This window comes from Tenrec ecaudatus, chromosome 11, assembly GCF_050624435.1.
Source record: "Tenrec ecaudatus isolate mTenEca1 chromosome 11, mTenEca1.hap1, whole genome shotgun sequence".
Taxonomy (NCBI): domain Eukaryota; kingdom Metazoa; phylum Chordata; class Mammalia; order Afrosoricida; family Tenrecidae; genus Tenrec; species Tenrec ecaudatus.
The window spans coordinates 99,475,139-99,495,787 of NC_134540.1; positions in this window are offsets into that span (position 1 = coordinate 99,475,139).

The window sequence follows — 20,649 nt, forward strand, 5'->3', positions numbered from 1 at the left end:
TGTTGGTTTTCCTATATAGCTTGTATAATAATGAGAAATTTTCCTTCCATTCCTATCTTCTTGAGTGTCTTAAACAGGAATGGGTGTTGGGTGCTGTTGAATGCTTTTTCCACATCTATCATTATTATCATGTCATTGTTAAAATGTTTCCTGTCAATGTGGCAAATAATACTAATGGTCTTTTGTATGTTGAACCATGCCTACATCCCTGATATGAATCCCAGTTGGTCATGGTGAATTATTTTTATATGCTTTTGTATTCTATTGGCCAGTATTTTGTTAAGGATTTTTGCATCAATTTTCATTATTTATATTGGTCTGTAGTTCACAATTCTCGTGGGATCCTTGTCTGCTTTAGGTATCAGAGTTATACTAGCTTCATAGAAAGAGTGGGAGTTTTCTGTCTTTTTCTATATTTTGGAAAAATTTGTGTAGGATTGGTGTCAATTATTCCTGAATGCCTGGTAGAATTCTCCGGCGAAACCATCTGGCCTGGGGGATTTTTTTGTGTGTGTTGGAAATCCCTTGATAACCTTGTCTATTTCTTCCTTTGTTGTGGGTATGTTGAAGTTCTTGACATCCATCTGGAATAGTCTAGGGAGGGATGGTTTTTCCAAGTATTTGTCCATGTCTTCCAAGTTGTTGAATTTGTTAGAGTACGGGTCTTCATATTACTGTGTAATTTTTCTTTTGATTGAGGGTCCACTGTGATGTTCCCTGTTTCATCCCTCATCCATGCTATTTAAATTTGTTCCTTCCTTTCTTTGGTTATGTTTCCCAGCACTCTGTTAATCCTTTCAAAGAACCATCTTTTAGATGCACTAATTTTTTCATAGTTTTCTTGCCTTCCCTCTCCTATTATTTTATTATTTCTTTCCTTTGGCTATTAATAGGATTGGTCTGTTGACTCTGCTATAATTAGTAAAAGTTTTGTGCAAGCATATCAACCATAAGTCTCTCTTCATTTTTCATGTGTACATGTACTGCCATTAGCCTTCTTTTGATAAATGCTTTTGCTGGGTCTAAAAGGTTTTGATATGTTGTATTTTCATTCTCATTGGTTTCTAGAAACTTCCTGATTTCATCTCTGATCTGGGCCAATACCCACTCCTTTTGTAATACAGAGTTATTCATCCTGCAATTGCTTTCCCTTGCTTTCTTCATAATCCTTTGGTTGAGTTCCAGGCTTATGGCATATATGTCGGAGAGAGAAGTCTACATAATCTCTATGTGCTTGAATTTACTGAGGTTCGACTTGTTTCCCAGCATGTGGTCAATCTTGAAGTATGTTCCATGTAGGCTTGAAAAGAATGTGAATCTTTTACATTTGAGTGGAAAGCTCTGAAAATATCTATCAATTTGTGCTGTTTAGATCTGTCACCTCCTGGTTATGTATCTTTCCCTGTCATCTGTCTTTTTCAGACAGTGGTTTATTAAAGTCACCTACTATAAATGTTGAGACTGTGATTTCTCTACCTTGAGATCAATTTTGTCAGAGATTAAGATTGCTACCCCTGCTGTTTTTTGAATTGCCATTTGCTTAGTAAAATTTTCTCCAGCCTTTACTTCTCAACCTGTTTTTGTCTGCAACCTTGAGATGTGTCTCCTGGAGGCAGCAGATCGATGGGTTATGTTTTCTCAGCCAGTCTATTAGCCTCTGCCTTTTAATGCCTGAGTTCAGTCCATTAATATTCAGTGTTATTACACCCATCTGTGGACTCAGATGTTATCTTGTACCCTTTGTGTTGGGTTTTTCCTACCTACCTATCTTATTGGTTTGTGTTGTATGGATGTGCAGTTCATTCTTGCCTTCTTTCCACTATTGAGCTCATGCTATGTTGGGAACTGTTTTCACTTTGTTGTCCTATGGGTTGTTCTATGTGACAGTCTCTTACCTGTGCTCTGTGAGTGTTAATCTTCTGCCCATTGAGGGTCAGCAGGGATGTTTTGTAGGGCTGGGTTTCTCCTAATGTATTCTTTAAGGGTTTTTTTCTGTTTGTTTGGGAAGACTCTTACATCTCCATCTATTTTAATAGATAATTTGACCATCTATAGTATTCTTGGGTTTACATTATTTTCCTTCAATTTTTGGAATATGGTACTCCACTCCCTCCTCTTCTCATCGTGTCCACTGATAGGTCTGACCATACTCTTATTTGGGTATCTTTATGAGTGATTATTTGCTTTTCCCTAGATGGTCTTATAATTTTCTCCTTTTCTTCATAGTTGGGTAATTTAACTATTATGTGTCTTGGTGATTTCTTCTTGGGGTTCTGTCTGGCTGGTATTCTTTCAGCTTACTGAATGGTTTCCATATTTTCATTTGTCAAGCTGGGGAAATTTTCCTCTAAGAATTCCCTCACTAGTTTCGCTGTTGACTTCTTTGTTGTGTCTTGTTCTGGTCGTCCAATTATTTCTCTTCATTGCATCACACATGGCTCGCAGGTTTTCTTCATCGGTTCTGATTGTCTTATTTGACTCCTTTTCCCATTTGTTAAGTCTGATTCATTATCCTCTGGGTCACTGGTTCGATTCTCTGCCTCCTCCAGTCTGTTGGAAAAATATGTTAATTTGCTACTGGATTTTGTTATTTCCTTAGATCTTGTATTTCCCTTCGGTGTGTGGCCTTTATCTCCTCTACCATTTAATCCTTTTACTGTATTGCTTCCCTCATATCCTGTATGACTCCAAGCAGCATTCTGAAGAAGTCTTTCCGTGGCAGTTCAATGACTGCTTCTTCAATGTGCATTGTTAGGTTCATGACATCTTCTGGCATTGTCCTTTGTTTCTACTGCTTTTTCAGGATGTTGGGGCTGGCTGATGTTTACATGATGTTTTAGAGGAGCCCAGCACCATATTCCACAGTCGAAGAGCACTGGGCTCTCCCTTGGGGTCTCATATGAGTCCTTCTTCAAAGTACCTACAAATGGCTTCCCTGGGGGGGGTCAGTCTACCGCTGTATCTTCCTATGATTTCACTCTTATCCTATCCAAAAAGAATTCTGCTATTTGGAATGTGAATTGGATAGTCCTCTCACAGGACACTGGCAGGGTGATTGTGGGCCCATGAGCATGGTGTTTCATTGGCTGATCTCCCAGGAAGCCATAGTGGTGTGTCTCACAGAACTTGCAGCACCTCAGGTGGCATGTAGTGTTTCTCTCTGCAATTGGAGTGCTGTAGAGGACTTGTGGGTGTACCCTCCTTTTTCAGAGCATTGTGGGCGGCAGACAGAATTGCTGTAGTCAGAAAGATCACTGTGGAGGTTGGGAAGATGGTCTTACTGCATTGTGGAGCACCACATACAGCGATCAGGTGTTTCCCAGTCAATTGTAGGACCTTGGAGTGTAGGTGGGAGTTCCCGCAACTGTTTGAACAGGAGATCCACCAGCCACCTAGAGTGTAGTGGAGAGCAGGTTTTATTTCCCCAGATGCATGTAAAGCCAACAAGTGTGGGTGGGGACACCCCAACTGGGCTATCAGAGTTGCCCTAGGCAGTGGGCAGTGGCCTGGAGGCTAGTAGTGGCTTGTGAAAGGAGAGGGAGAAGAGAATAAAAGAAAAGGAGAAAACAAAGACAAGAGTAAAAAAACAAACTAACACACACACATACAAAGTAAAGACAAATAACAACAAAAAAACCCAAAGAGTCAAAAAGAAAACCTGAATCTGCTGAGATGGTGGTGGAAGAGATAGAAGAAGAGGAAAAAGGAAGAAAAGAAATAAAAATAAATAAAGTGATAGCTGAGCCCCTTGCTGTGCATAGCAATGCCTCGTCTTGTGTGCAGTTCTGTCACAGGAGGGAGGCTATAGCTCTCTCCACTGGGTGGGTGAAGTTTCTCTAGGCATGGTTTATTGGGCTGGAAGTCAGCAGTGGTATGTGGAACAAAAGGGAGGGAGAGGAGAGAAACAGAAATGAAGAACAATGAGAAGAAAGAAAGAAAAGAAGAGAAAGAGGGCAGAAACACAACTGTGATTGCTTAGACTGACTGTGGTGGGAAAAGAGGGAAGAAAGAGAGAAGGAAAAATAGAGGAATGAGTTACCTGATCCTTGATCGCCTGAACATGGGCCTGGAGATATTTAAACCATTGTCCAAGGTAGCAGGTTGGTGTGTTTTTTTGGTGTAGGGTCCCACCGGTAGTGGGTGGAATCTCCCTAGTCAGCAAGATCACCATCTAGGCCGGATAGAGGTTTCCTCAGCAGTGTAGAGCGCTGTAGAGGGCTGTCAGAGCTGCCTTGTGTGGTACGCAGCCCTGCCATAGAGGGCAGGCTCGAGTTATTCCTGCTGTTTTGGGTGGAGTTGCCCTCGGCAGAGAGTTGTGGCCCAGAAGCCAGCAGTGGTGAATGAAAGGAAAGAGAGTGAGAGAAGAGGGAAAAGGAAGAGAAAAAGAAGAAAGAAAGAAAGAAAGAAAGAAAGAAAGAAAGAAAGAAAGAAAGAAAGAAAGAAAGAAAGAAAGAAAAAGAGATAAAACCAAAGCCGAGTTGGGCCCATTGAGATCGACTGCAGTGGAAAAAATAGAAGGGAGAGAAAATAAAGAGAAAAGTAAAAGAATAATAAGTAAGGAGATAACTGAGGCCTGATCACCTGACCATGGGGCCAGAGAGTTCCATCCCTGCCTCAAGGCAGTGGGGTGTTGTGCCTGCTTGGTGTCAGGTCCCACAGATGCTTGATGGACTTACCCTCAAGGGGTAAGATCACAGCAGAGTCAGATCACAGCAGAGGCCAGGCAGCAGTTCCTGAGTGGTGTTGAGCGCTGGAGATTACTGGGATAGCTGACTTGTGCTGTATGTAGCACTGCAGCAGGTGGGGCACCAGGGAGGAAGTTCCCTCAGCCACGTATAGGACCCCAGGGACAGGCAGGGGTTCCCCCATCCACACACAGGATAGGACCAGTGAGGGCAGACAGTAGCTTCCTCTGTTAAGCTTGCAGATTTGCCCTAGCCCATGCCAAGCCCACCGATGCCCCAACAGCTCAGAGTTTGTTTTGTTCCCCCCCCCCCCCCCAGGACAGCTGGAATTGAATTAAATTAAATTAGCCCCTTGGCTCTGGGCTCTGGGTATGTGCTCAGTGAGATATTCTGAGACTGCTGCTTGCTCCAGAGGGTCTTGTTTTGTTGAAAGCCTCTGGTTCTGTAGCTAACTTCTGGCATTCCTGAGCATTGACTCCCTTATTATGCTAATGCGTGTTAAAAGACTTGTTCTGCCAGTTTGTCTTGGAGTTAAGCAATGAGCTTGGGATTTACAGTTTTTACTGAGAAAATATATTTTCTCCTTTTCATATTGGGCTTATGGGGTACCCTGATTTGGGGGCTGCCATGCTGACCTCCAGAAGAGGAGATCTAGATTATCAGAGGAGTTGCTTTCTTCTGAACCAAGAGGAACTAATTTGCTCGCCAGGCTATGGACCTTGATCTGACTCAGATATTTTCCCTGATGTATTTTCAATTGCTCCATATCTATGGCTACCCACATTGACCCAGTCCCCCAGGCTATGAGCGCAAGGTAGCTAACAGTGCAGGGAGTTCTTGTATGGGGTCCTGTGACTAGCTTTCAGAGACTCTACTCAAGTCGGGGATTATGAGCCCTTTTGAACGTCAGCCTGGGGAAATTGCTACTCACTGCCAGACTACAGTGTTGGTAGCTGCTCTGTAAGAAGATCATGAGCCCAGACCAATGAACCAAGAGCGTTTCAGTTCATTCTCGATTTGCTTTTGAGTGAAAATCAAAATAATTGGTGTTCAGGACAGACCCTGATATATTGATTCTAATTTCAGGACTCAGCCTCCCATTCTCCTTCATCTTACCTCCCAATTTTCTGGTCTGGCAGCAGGAGCTCCAGAGAGATAAATCTAACTGGACGCCATCTTCTTCCATCCTCAGTGGTTCTGTAAGGTCTCTCTCTCCGGGCTAGATTTCAACCTCAGTCCTTGGCTCCGCACGAGAAAGAATCCACGCCAAAGCCTGGCTCGTGATTCAAACGAATTTAATGAGAGTTAAAAGAAGCTTCAGGTTTTACGCGGCACCCATAGGATTCCTTTGACCATACGACCTGGCAGAGACTGCTCAGGGTCACGCAAAGATCTCTCTCCCGTTTTCCTCTGAAACAAGACAACCAGACAAGACCCCTCTCCCTCTGGTTCCTGCCTTTTCAAGGATTCCCGGGGGAAGCCTGGTGAACGACCCCAGGTTGATCCCATTGGCTGAAATGCAATCACCTGGCCCAGGTGAGCTGATCAAGGTTTAATGCCCATCTGTGCCCACCGGCGGGAAAATCCAGCTTTGTCCTATGCTGGCTCTCCTGGGCATGCGTTAATGGACATCATAGTCCCTAGGCTAAGCTACCTAACAGTATTTTTATTTCACAGTATTTTTATTAACAATGTAAGTATAAAATATTACCCATTCTCTAAGTGATAATTTTAAATTGCCTGTATTTTCTGTTTGCTGTGACAAATTATGTAGTCAATTTCTTTTTACCAATATTCTATTCAAAAAGCCAATTTAATCAGATACACCGTTTATAAATACAAAAACACATAATGAAATAACATGTATGTTAAAGGTCAGTTAGGTATTTAAATATTTTGTTTTTCTAAATTGTCAGCAAATTGACCCGTCATTGTCCATTTTCTTCTAGGATCTTCTCTCTTATTAAGGCGTGGCCAACATGTCCTCTTCCCTTCAACCTGGGTGGCTGTTTGTTGCTGTTATAATCATAGAAGAAGCAGAAGTCATGCTATGTGACTAGGTTAGAGCATAAAATGAGGCTGAGATGTTCCTTAATTTTCTTGAGATACCTGTATTCTGAAATTCGAATACACCAGGGGAGACTCAAGTGGAGAAGAAATTAAGTATCTTCCCTCATCTTTCCCTAATCTTCCAACTGATAATCTGCCACACAGACACACACACACACACATACAATGTGATAAAACAAACTTGGAAACAGTTCATCTGGTTTTCAAGGAGGGATTCATCAGTAAAATTGAATTTTGCATTGCCAAAGTTTCAACTCCATAAACAAAATAAATGTCAATTGTTTATTTAGACTCTAAACTTTAGAGTATTTTCAGGAATTCGAGAAGTTTCTCTCTTCCAGTTTTGAAGCGTATATGAGCTTCATTGAAATTGAGGTAATTTTGAGTATCTTAAAGTGGATAATATTTTATATTTATTTCAAAAGCAAGCACATTCAAGTACTATCATTTGAATTCCATCTAAAAGCAACAATCAGAATCTATGGAAACTGAAAAAGAAAACACTGTAAATCTATGGAAACTGAAAAAGAAAACACTGTAAATCTATAGTCACAGTGTACATGTCTTTTTATTTTTAAATTCAACTTCACTGAATTTGTCATCTTGTCTATTTTAAATGCCCAGAAATAATTTCTAGAGGCCTTTTAGACACAATTAGTACATCAACAAACTGGGGTTGGGTGGGTGTAATGTGGGGAGATAATCTTTGCATTTTTAATCAAGAAACATCATATATATTTATAACTTTGGCCGAGCTTAATATGTATTCCAATGAAGCATTACATGAAGTCAATCTTGTCAAATACTGTTTAGAGTAGTTAAAGTAGCAATTTAATATTTTCAACTGAAATACAGACATAACAAAACACTCATTGCAAAGTGTATGAAAAGCATTGAAAATATCAAATCTCTGTGAAAAATGTGACTTAAAATTTTAATGCTGATTTCTTTGTTTGGAATGGTATGTTTTCCCCTCCAGCTGCCTAAAAGTGTGGGATGCATAGAGTGGGTAAGTAAGAAAGGTAACGCAGTCTGAGAGTAAAAGGAAAACCCCATCATCCCATCTACCATGGTGTAAGCAGCACATATTTACCATACAAGTTAAATAGAAAATATGAGTAATAAAGTGAAGTGACATAAAAGTGACCATAATCCAATGACAGTACAAACTAGAGCATATTTGAGATCTATTCCTCTCCTCCATCTGTCTTATACTTCTTATCTATCTATCATCTACCTGTACAACTCTTTGAGTTAGTTGCACAAAACAAAACCAAGGTTAGAGACAAATAATTTTAATCTGGAATTTTTAATTTCTTCTTATATATAATTATTTTAATATATCATGATCATTAATTTTGTGTCATTGTGGTTAAGCTAAGATTCTCAATGAACTACAACAATGTAATCAACTCCACAATGGGATCTTCTGTGAGCAGCTGATCAGTAAGAAGATAAGAATAGAAAACAATCCTTTCACTCAGGTCACAGCACTGATAACTGTCTTTTGGGGTACGGCCTATTTCCTCCATAAGTCGACACTGAGAAAAGCTTGTTGGCTTCTTCCTTTGTCTGGATCTCTCATCTGGATCATTGACCTCCAATACTTTAGACTTGAGGCTAAGGTCCGCCTCATTTCCTGCTTGTCTGAGGAGCCACCAAAGCCTGCCATCTGACCTGCTGACTTTGGATTCATTTGCCTTTATATCTACCAACCTGGAGTCTTCTTGATTTGTCTTCCTGATTTCTCATTCAGCTTTCCATTCCTTATTCCTCAGTCCCTACAGATAGACTCGCCAGGACAAGCCTGCAGTGGATCTTCTGACTGGATGCATCACTGGTTTGTTTCTCTAGAAAGGCCAGCCAAACACCCATACATTATTATTGTTAATTACATATGAACAGAAATAAAATATATATATTGATACTAGGGCTCTAGTTCATGTGTGCATTACTTCATATATGCATAGATGGATAACTAAAGACACAATTACTCAACAATGCATTTATTTTAGTCTCCTTACAGTCTTTCAGAAATGTTCCATCAAAATAGTGACTTCCAAAGGAATCTGATAGATCCATTAGTTTCAAAACAGAGAAATGATCTCAGATTAGTGTGTGCTCATGGACAGGAAGACCTAACCTTGTAAACATGTGACCATACCTAAAGTTGTATTAAAATGTAATATAACCCCAATCCAGAGATTCAAATTCTAACCTCTCTTTCAGAGATGAAAAAAAAATCAGAAACATTTTATGGAAAGAAAGACACTCTGGATAAGCAAAGCACTATTAAAAAAGAACAAAGTTGGGGTCTCTCACTCCCTAATCTCAAAATCTACTACAGAGCACAGCAACTATAGCAGCCTGGCACTAGAACAGCAGTAAAAATAGACAAAATAAAATTAGGGATCAAGATGTAAGCATACCCATCTATGGACAAGTGAAGAAGCCCTTGTGTCATAGTGAGTTACACATTGAACTTAAGGGCCATAATAGGTGACATAATATGTGCTAACCATAATGTCAGCAGTTCAAACCTACCAGCCACTTCATGGGAGGAAGATGAGACTGTCTGCTTTAGTAAAGATTTACAGACTAAGAAAACTATAGGACCAATTTTGACCTGTCCTTTATGGATGTAGTGAGTTAGAATTGGCTCCATGTTAGTGAGTCTTTTGTTTGTTTATTTTTTGTGCTCAGCTGATAAACAAATGGACAAAATGTATTAGTTGGGGCAGAAATTTTCTCTTCAAAAACAGTGCTTGCAAAATAATATATTAATTTGCTACCAAAGACACAAGGCCCATATCTCACACCATAAAAAACTCAAGATATATCAAAGGCCTAAATGTAAAACCTGGAATTAGAAAGATAATCAATGAAAAATCAAGGACAAGCTTAGAGTGTAAATACATGCTCAAACATACCTGAACAGTAGACAAACTCGATGACTGGTATTTCTAAAAATTAAAAACTTACATGCATCAAAATATGCCACCAGGAGAGTAAAAAACCAGAACCTACAGATTGGGAAACTACTATTGGGAGTAAAATGAAGCAACCACTGTAGAAAGCAGGACAGTGCTTCCTCAAAAAGTTGGGAACAGTAATCCCAGATACCAGCAATCCCAGATACCAGCAATCCCAGATACCAGCAATCCCAGTTACCAGCAATCCCAGATACCAGCAATCCCAGTTACCGGCAATCCCAGATACCAGCAATCCCAGATACCAGCAATCCCAGATACCAGCAATCCCAGATACCAGCAATCCCAGCATGGTCTCTACGTGTGAAATTTTCTATTCACAGATATGAGTAGAGGCATGACTAGATACATATACACACGTAGGTTCATAGAAGCTCTATTCACAATAGTAAAACTATGGAAATCACTCAAATGACCACCAATGGAAAAATGGATAAACAAAGTAGGATATAGATGATAGAATATTGTGAAATGCTAAAGAATTGAGATGAATATGAGAAACATTTAATCACATAGATGAATCTCGACAACATTAATTGAAAACATCAATCACAAAAGAAAGAATAATTATGAGACCAGTATTGTAAAAAGTCAAGAAAACATTTGCACACTACAAGAACTATCCCTTGATGGTTGCAAGTGGAGGGGAAGGCAGAGTAAGGTCCAGGTTGGAGAGTAGATACATGTAAAGAAGAAAGGACAACGGAATGAGAAGGAGGCTACAGGGGCTATTTGGAGGGGTTGTAAAGAAGTAATCTTGATATACTCTTCCACCAAAACAAAAGACAAACAGGGAGACTTATAAAGACAATTTAAGAAAATTGAAAACTTCATTGGGGAGGAAAAGGCCAGGGAAGTTTAAATCAGGGGTTCATTCCAGATTATTAATAGCCCAGTTAGCAGTGTAGAATTTAGCACACTTTCATTTGTTCCATATAGGGTTTCCATGAGTCTGAGCTGACTGCATGGCAACTAACAACAGCAATGATAATATCCCATTGTATGGATAAACCATAACCTGTTTTCATATAGTACGGGTGTTTCCATAAATAAAGCTGATCAATTACAGTGGGGAAGGTAAATACTGGGCTAGAGAGGGTAGAAAAATGTTAACTTAAGTGAAGGGAAAAGCAATATTCAATAACAGAAAGGTTAGGAAAAACAATGGAGGCAGGGGAACACATGAAGTAGTTTTCAAGAAGAGTTAAATAAAATAGAAGCAACACTGTTACCTACATAGTACTACAATTGTGATATTCTATAAGTAGATGCTTATATAGAGATAAAAGCTAAATTGAAATAGAGAGGGAAAGTAAACCTCTGGATATACATAGGTTTGACAGAGGACACTAATATCCACTTTGCAGAAGAAAGAAAGATCTCTCCACCCCAGTTCCCAGCTTCCATAAAGATTTACCTTATCAGAACCTCAAAATGCATTGTGTTTATGTTAATGGTCATGGAATAATTCTGAAAAGAATATCAATAGCGCTTGTACAACATGAAGAATATAAACAATGGCACTGAATTATGTATGTAGAAGTTGTGGAATTGGAGACTATTTTGTTGTGTATATTTTTGCCACCATTAGAGAAAAAATAATTATCGTATATACTTGAATATAAGCTGACCCGGGTATAAGCCGATGTACCTAATTATTACCTGGGAAACCAGAAAAACTGATTGACTCGAGTATAAGCCTAGGGTGGGAAATGCAGGATGTGAATTAACACAGAGACCAGAAGGGAGAGGCAGAGCGCAACCACACACACATCCTTACCAGTTCAGCTGCCAGTGAATCACTATAGGTGCTTCTGCGAATTGGAGCTGTCCACGTCATAGGATGACTCTGATTGGTTAGATGTGAATAAACAAACATTTGAAGCCCTGCAGTGTCAGCAGGGCTTTGAATGAACAGCGGAGGAAGGGCAATCACCCACAAGATGTTAGACCTCGCTGGGGTAGCACTGATCCGTGTATAAGCCAAACCCCAGTTTTCCAGCACATTTTTTTGTGCTGAAAAACTCGGCTTATACACGAGTATATATAGTACATGAAAAACAATGAGTATATGGAAAAAGAAAATATTATAGAATTGACTGGTGATAAGTATACAACTCTTCTTGATATGAATAAGTTATTGAATTGCAGGAAATGTGGATGAAGTGCTAACAAACTGTTAAAAAGCAAAGGAAGAAATCCAAAGGACAGTCCAGCTCTCCTATAGGCTGGCTATCTGCCAGAATCAACTCACCAGCAGTGTTTTGTTTTGTTTTAATTTACTTTGAATGAAAATATATACATGATATAGAGACAAACTTATGATAATTCCTAGATGTGATCAAACATCATGAGGGCTCCCCAGTCTGGGAGAAAGCCTAGGTCAATTGGCATAAGAGTTCACGAAGACAATGGTCCACAGTTTGCTTTGGGGAAAAGTCACTGAAGTCTTTGATGCTCTTGAGCAACTGCCATCGATGGAGCAACTCTTAGTCTCTCATCATTCTTAGGAGAAAAGGTGTGAAAAATGGAAAAAACAGAAATAATTACTTCAATGGACCAAAGAAGCACACAGCCATAAGTTTCACAAGCCTGAGGCTGGAAGAACTAGATGGTTCCCAGCCTACTACTAACAACTGCTCAGAAAATGTCACATTGGAAAGTCCTCGAAAAACTGGGAGAAAAATGTGGGAAAGGATCCAAAATCATTAAAGAGGCCAGACTTACGGATCAGATAGAAATTAGTGGAACCTCGATGAATAAAATACGGCCAAACTTCAAGTCTGCAACTGACCTCACCCCCGTGTTAGAATAACCATTTATGATCAAAAGGGCAATCCAGTGACTGAGGGTGAGGAAGGAGAAGAATTGGAAGCAAGAAATATTGGGAGAAAGTGAGATACGTGAGGGTACACTGAGGGGATTGAAATGGATGAGTTGAAGGAACATGTCAAGGTGAAACTCAGTGTCTTATCTCTAACCTTAAATAAAATACAATAATCTGGAAAGTCTCTGTTTCTAGAAGATCAATTGCAACAAAACAGGTCATAAACATCCCTAACCCTTAATATTATCACTGATATATTTGGAAATTGCTCCTTTCTTTCCTTTTTAAAAAATTTCATTTTGTGGCTCAAGATCATGGTGGTTCCAATGGACGTCCTCCAGCTGGTATCTCTTTAAAAAAAAAGAGGATGTGTGTAACTTTTAGAGTAAATATCAACTAGACACTTCGTAGTTGAGTGGAACCTGGTCTATGAATCAGGTCACAACCTGATTGCGCTTCCTTTGGGGTATAGGCTTTTGCATGAGAGAGAGAGAGAGAGACCCAGCAGAAGCAGGTTCTCCTTGGTCCTTTGCCTTCTGCTGGAGCTGTATTCTGATTTTAACATCTGGTGCCTCGATCCTGTTGCAGTGTGTTTGCTATGGTGAAGTCCTGATGGCGACCCAAGAAGAAGTGCCCTGTCCTCCTAAAGAAGTGCTAAAGTTTTTTAATATGCACAAAAATCTGGTGATTGTGTGTGAGAGTGGTTATGAATGGTGTAGGATACTGGTGCCAGGAATATAAACCTTGATTAGTCTATTGATATAGGCTCACTATGTACAGATGCTTCATTCAAAGAGAACCTAGGAAAGGACTGAATAGCTTATTTGGTAGTTTCCTGAAGCATGGTGGTGTGATGGCTTACATTAAGTCAAGTTGAAACATCAGACTTACCTTAGTATACCAGAGAAGAAGACATCCGATGGCTTATGGGAATCGACATGTTAGAGTGCATTTATCAGGATAATCCTATGGAATCACAAAGAATGGATCCCGAGGACACATCCTTTTCTTAATTATAAAGAAATAACTTTTTTGAAGAAGCCCCAGAATCTATGAAGGCTACTATGATTGTAATTTTATGTCAGCAAGGCTGGACGGTGAGAACTAAAGTAAATTAATGGGGCTAAGGCAAAGGTTCACCACACAATCAACAGAGATGAGGTGAGCATGATGGACAGAAAGTCAAACTAGTAATCAAAATAGCCTGCCTCATATGGACCTGTGGTGTTGACTACTTAGTCAGATGTGAAATAGATGGGAAATGTACTAAATAGATTTGCTTGACTGATACAAGCAGAAATATTCTAGATCAGGTGAATGACAGTCTAAGTCTTAACCCATCAAGAACTTCACAGACTTGAACCAGTTTATAGACTGATAACCCCTTGAATGAAGGGGTCCCTTTGAGGAAAGATGTCATCATACCACCAAAGGTTTATAATGTTTAGGCTTTCTCTAAGTCTCCCCCCCACCCCCCGCCAAGCGATCTGTGAACTTTTACAAGGAAGTTCACTGGGAAAAAGAAAATAATCACACTTTCTTTTTTTTTCAGAATACTGGACGCTGGTTATGATATGACATTAAATCCAGAAGATCCAAAGCATTTTGCAGATCAGAGTGGGAGCATATGGGAGTCGAGTTATTGATAGAGTCTGAGCTCAGGTTCCTCTCACAGTGGGTCTAGTAGGTCCCAAAACCCATCCTTTAGTAATTTCCCCAATTCTAGAATGCATTATTTAAATAGACATATTAAGTCACTGCCAGAAACCCCATGCTGTATCTTTGAAATGCAGACTAAGGGCTATTGTCATAGAAAAAAAACCAAGTGGAAACTGTTAGGATTTCCTCTGCCTAGGGAAATAGCAAACCAGAAACAATACTGTATTCTGGGAAGGAATGCAGAGATGAGTGCCACCATCAAGAATTTGAAGGATACAGGGGTGGCATTTCCTACCACAATCACAATTGACCATGCAAAAATCTCTTTGGTCACACAAAAATCAAATCTTTACAAAAGGCACTGCATTAGTCTAAACAACTAGGTGATAACTCAATTGTAGCTGCTGTTCCAGATGGGATCTAGTGGCATGGGACATGTCAAGATATCCCTGTTAAAGTGAACAATAAGTTATTGCATCTGGCCCTTCCAACAACTGAAAAGGAGATACAACACCTAGTAGGCCTCTGGATTTTGGAGGCAATGTATCTCTTCTTTAGGTGTGCTACATTCAGTCTATATTTTTAGTGACTAAAAAATCTGTTAAATTTGAGTGAGGCACAGATCAAGAGAAGTCTCTGAAATAGGCTATTCAGGAGCATGTTTGGAAAATTGGTGACAAGGAAATATGGGGGAGCGATATGTGAATAGCCCTCTCTGAATGGGCCAAGAAAGTGAAGATAATTGTGTCTCATGTGAATGCTCACCAAAGATTATCACTGAAGAGGATTTTAAAAATCTCATGGATAACACGTACTATGGAGACTAGCTCTCCTCTCTCTAGTCCCACCATTGCCCTAGTAGTATATGAACAATAGTGACCAGGTATAGTGACCATAGTGCCCAGGGTTACAGGATTAGAGATGATGCATGGACTCAACAACATGGACTTCTAGTCACCAAGGCTGACTTGGTTACTCCCACTGCTGAATGCCCAATCTGTCAGAACTGAAAAACAGAACTGGGGTCATGAGAGTGGGGGGCGAAGAAGCCTCAAAGATCCAGAGGGATATTGTGTGTTTCATTGGTACTAAACTGCAGCGTGGTTGACTCATCCCTTTCTTGTGAGCCCTTCTATAAGGTGATGTCCTATTGGCTACAGATGGGTTTTTGGGTCCGCTCTGAGCCCCCTCATTCTCAACAATATAATTTTTGTTTGTTTGTTTTGGATATTCTGGTGCCTGTTACCTAATTCAGTCCACACTTCATGATCACACAGGCTGGTGTGATTATTCCATGTGGGCTCGTTGCTTCTCAGCTAGATGGCCACTTGTTTACCTTCAAGCCTTTAAGAACTGAGATGCTGTAATCTGTTGATAGCTGGGTACCATCAGCTTTCTTCACCACATTTGCTTATATATCCATTTTGTCTTCAGCTATCTTGTGAGGAGGGTGAGCATCACAGAATACCAGTTTGTTAGAACAAAGTGTTCTTACATTGAGGGAGAGTTTAAACAGAGGCCCAAAGTCCGTCCACTTTCTCAATACATTGCCAAATAAATATATGTACATAGGTGAGATAGTTAAGGTTTACTGTGACAACCTGGCCGATAAAAATATGTGAGATTAATTGAAGGGCAGAGATAAATGGCTTGGTGAGCCTCGCCTTTCTAGCTCTCTGGTTTCTTGTTCTCTGATGGTCGGACCTGTGTGCGGCTGCCTTAGCTGGCAAGGCTCACTTCCTGCAAGACATCCCTGAGAATACACCACATAGACTTACCTTGATGTAGTCCCGGGTGCTGGAGAAGCTGCCAGCGCTGAGATGCTTACATCACAACTGAATAAAAATACTTTCTACCTAGTGGCCTGTGATCCTCCTGCATTCCGCATCATTAAGTGTGTTTTGTGAGTTTGAGGAGGACTTTTCAGATCAGTGTCAGACATATGCGCTAAGACGGATTTATGGGCTCAGACTGGACTGGGTTGGGATGCTTTCTGAATGTAAACTTACCTTATATATAAAACTCTCTCTTATACATATATGCGTTTCTGTGGATTGGTTTCTCTAGTCTACCCAGACTAACACAACAGGCTAATACATCTATAGTTCTGAATTAATATTTTTACATAAGCACACACTTATGTTTAGACTTCTATCCATAGCTTTGCTTCCTAGATCTTTCCTCTGTTTCCTTTTAGCTTCCTCTTGCTCCACCATATGCTTGCCCTTCTTCTGCATCTTAGTAATTATTATCAGCTAGATTGCTGTTGCTCCAACACCTCCGGGATCTCTACATCCTCCTCATTGTTGATTTTAATTCCCTAGTTGTTCCCCAACTGTGGCGTTGTTTGCTCACTACCCCTTTCCCCTGCCTCCTCCTTCCCTCAGAATCCTCCAGAACCTTCAATCCATTGCTTTCTCCTCAGGCTTGCTTCCCATTCCTATGTTGTATTGGTAAGCAAAACAACAATTATAGAGATAAAACAAAAAGAAAACAAAAGATTGAATAAAAAGAGAAAAAAACATAACAAAACAAACAAAAACAAAAAAGTACACATAATTACAAGTTTGTCAGCTGACCTTATGACTATCTCTCCACCAGTCCTGGGGGATTCTAGGAACTGCCCCTCCTAGCCTGAAATCTATTTGGCAGCTCTTTAGGGGTTTTATGGCTTTCCTTTGCTCTGTTGCTGGTCTTTTATGTTCTTGGTTCGTACCACTGTGGGAATGGCCAGACCAGACTCACACCTTGCCATGTGTCCCCAGTATTGTCCTCTGCCCTGCTATGCTCCAGTGAGGGGACATCATGTTTCCTGCTGTTGGCAGTCCTACAGTCCTCTCTGTGACTTAGCAGCTCTGTAAAGGAACGTCATCATAAGGGTTTGATTTGCCACTTTAGGGCCTAGTCCCTTTCTCTCTCTTTTTCTTTCTTGATTTGCTTCTCTATGGACATGGCAGGCTTTCCCCTCTCCCCAACCTGTAGGTTTAGTTTTGTCTGTAACACATATTTCTCTTGGGGGTGGGGGGTGTCAGTTTGGCTCTGAATGGGGCTGGCCCTGTAGACCTCCCTGCTCATCGGTTGCTCCATGTGATTACACTGCCTTCAAGGTATGCTGCTCTGTGGTGGGGTCTGCACTCACACTGCCATTTCTGTGGTCATATAAATGATACCCTCCCCCTAGGTGGATTAGTGCCTACTCCCCCAGTGCCATCATCTCCCTCTTTTTTGTCCTCTCTTTTCTCCCTCCTCCCCACACCCTTAGTCCCTTCTTTGTGTTGATGTGCCATATACATCCTTGGATTTGGTCTGTCCCCAGCCCACTTGTCTGTACCTCAGCCTGTAAGGTGTTAGATAAGTGGCTTTTCTTCTATACCAATTGTGCTGACTATACCTACCTCGGTGGACTCATGCTTTACTTGTCCTTTTGTGATTGCCTAAAGTCACATAATTTCCCCCAACTCTTCCCATGAGAGGATATGCTTCATGCGATCTTCAGTGCTTTTTAATGATGCATAGTACTCTATTTTATGTATGTTCCAGAGTTTTCTAGTACATTCATCTATCGATGGAAATTTAGATTGTTTCTAATTCTTTGTGATTGTGAATTGTGTGTTGCAATAATCATTGGCACATAGACAACTGGTCTTCGTCTATTTCTTACCTCTTCTGTGTATATATGCCCAGTAGACGGATTGCTGGGTCATAAGGTAAATAAATTTCCACGTGCTTTAAATATCGCCAGAAGCCTTTCCACAGTGGCGGTGTGATCTACACAACCACCAGCAGTGGAGGAGAGTTCCTATCTCCCCACAACCCCTCCAACATTTGTTGCTCTCTAATTTTCTGATATGAGCTATCTCAAGGGTGTTAGGTGGAATCTTATGGTTTTTTTAATTTGCATTTCTCTGATGGCTAATGATCTCGAGTATTTTCTGATGTTTATTAGCCATTTGGGTCTGCTGCCTAGTGAAACTTCTGTTCAGGTCTTTTGCCCACTTCCTCAGGAAATTAACTGTTTTTCTCTTTTTGTAGGCCAGGGAGTATTGTAGATTTTAGTAATAAGCCCTTTGTCTATTGCATCATTGCTAAAAAATCTTCTCCCACTCTGTGGGTTCTCTTGTTACTTTCTTGATGAAGTCTTTCGAGGCACACAGGTGTTTTATCTTTAGTATATCACACTTGTGGATTTTAATTTCACCTGTGTGTGTTCCCTATCCTACTGCAGCTAGCCTATGTGTTCCCTGCACAAGGCACTAAGATTTTTTCTGATTCCTTCTTTGATGGTCCTGACAATTTGCATTTTTACTTCCAGGTTTGTGATCCACCTTGAATTTGTTCTTGTGCATGTGTGAGGTAAGGGCATTATTTTATTTTTCTACAGGTGTATATCCATCGTTTCCAGCATCACTTGTTAAAGAGGGCATCTGTCTCCCACGTGATGCTTTTTGGCCCCGTGTTGGAGATCAGTTGTCCATATGCTGCTGGTTCTATTTCTGGGCTTTATGCTCTTTTCCATTAGCCTGAGTATCTGTCATTATACCAGTAGCACGCTGTTTTGACCTCTGTGGTTGTACAGTAGGTGTTAAAGTCAGATGACGTGAGCTCTCTGACTTTGGTCTTCTTGAGGAGTTCTCTGCTAATTCTGGGTTTCTTCCCTCTCGATATGAAATTGGTGATCAGTTTTTCCAATTCTTTGAAGAAGGTTGTTGGTATTTGAATCAGGATAGCATTAAATTTATATAGTGCCTTGGGAAAGATTGACATATTTACTAAGATAATCTATGAGCACGGGATATTCTCGCAGTTGTGGAGGTTGCTTTTGGTTTCCTGTAGTAGGGTTTTGTTTTGTTTTTACACCTAGATATTTCAGTTTGTTCTTGGCTTTTGTGACGGGTACTACCTTCTTTATCTCCTTTTCTGTGGTTTTGTTCAATGTATATAGCAAACCAATAGACTTCTGTTTGTTGATCTTGTATCCTGCTACTCTGCCATATTCCTCTATTGCTTCCAATACTCCTGCTGTGTAGCTTTTGGTGTTACAATGTATACAATCATGTCATCTGCAAATAGTGATAGTTTCACCTCCTCCTCTCTTAGACTGATACATTAAATGCCCTTCAGCTGCCTTATGTTGTTAGATAGAACCTCCAATACAATGTTGAAAAGATGTGGGGACAAGGGGAATCCTTGTCTGGTCCCCTTTTTCACTGGGATTGCCTTTTGTCTGTGGGCTTCGATGTTAGCTACTGTTTGTTTGGTTTTTGTTTTTTTTTTGTAAATAGCTTATACTAACTTGAGGAATTTCCCTTCATTCCTATCTTCTTTAGTGTCTAAATTAGGAATGAATGTCGGATGTTGTCAAATGATTTTCCTGCATCTATCAATATTATCATGTGATTCTTATACTTTTTTCTATTCAATATGGTGAATAATACTGATGGACTTTCAGGTGTTACACCACCCCTGCATTCCTGGAATGAATCCCACCTGATCAAGGTGGATGATATGTCTTATATACTTTTGTCTTCTATTTGCCAATATTTTGGTATTGATTTTTACATCTATATCCATTAGAGATATAGGTCTGTAGTTCTTTATTCCTGTGCGATCTTTGTCCCGTTTGAGTATGAAAGTTATACTGGCTTCGTAGAATGAGTTTGGAAGTTTGCTGTCTTTTCTCTGCTCTGGAAAAATTTGTGGAGGATTGGTGTCAGCTCTTCCCTGAATGCTTGGTAGAATTCTCCTGTGAAGCAGTCTGGTTTGGAAGCTATTTTCATTGGTAGTTTCTTGATAACCATATATAGTTCTCTTTTGCTATGGGTCAGTTGAGGTTTTGACCTCTATCTGGAATAATCTAGGGAGGAGTTTTTCCAGGTATTTTTCCATGTCTTCCACATTGTTGTATTCGTTAGAATATGGACTTTTCTAGTATTTTGTGATTATCCTTTTAATCTCATTGGATTCCATTGTGATTTCCCCAGTTTCCTCCATCACCCTGGCTATTGTTTTCTCCTTCCTTTCCTTGGTTAGGTTAGCCAGTGAGCTGTCGATTCTGTTGGTCCTTTCAAAGAATCTACTTTTTACTACATTGATTCTTTTTACATTGTTCTCTTTTCTTCCCACTCATTTAACTCTGCCCTGATTTTTATTATTTATTTTCCTTTGCTATTGGAGGAGTTGTTCTGTTGATTCTGTTTTAATTGTTGGAGATATTGTGATGTCATATCAGTCATAAGTCTCTCTTACCTTTCCATATATGTATTATGTATATGTATATCTATCAAGCTCCTTCTGATAACTGTTTTTGGGGTATCCTATAGGTTTTAGTACATTGTATTCTCATTAGTGTCTAGTTACTTTCTAATTTCCTCTCTAATCTGGACAAGTACCCATTCATGTCCGAGAAGAACACTAGTCA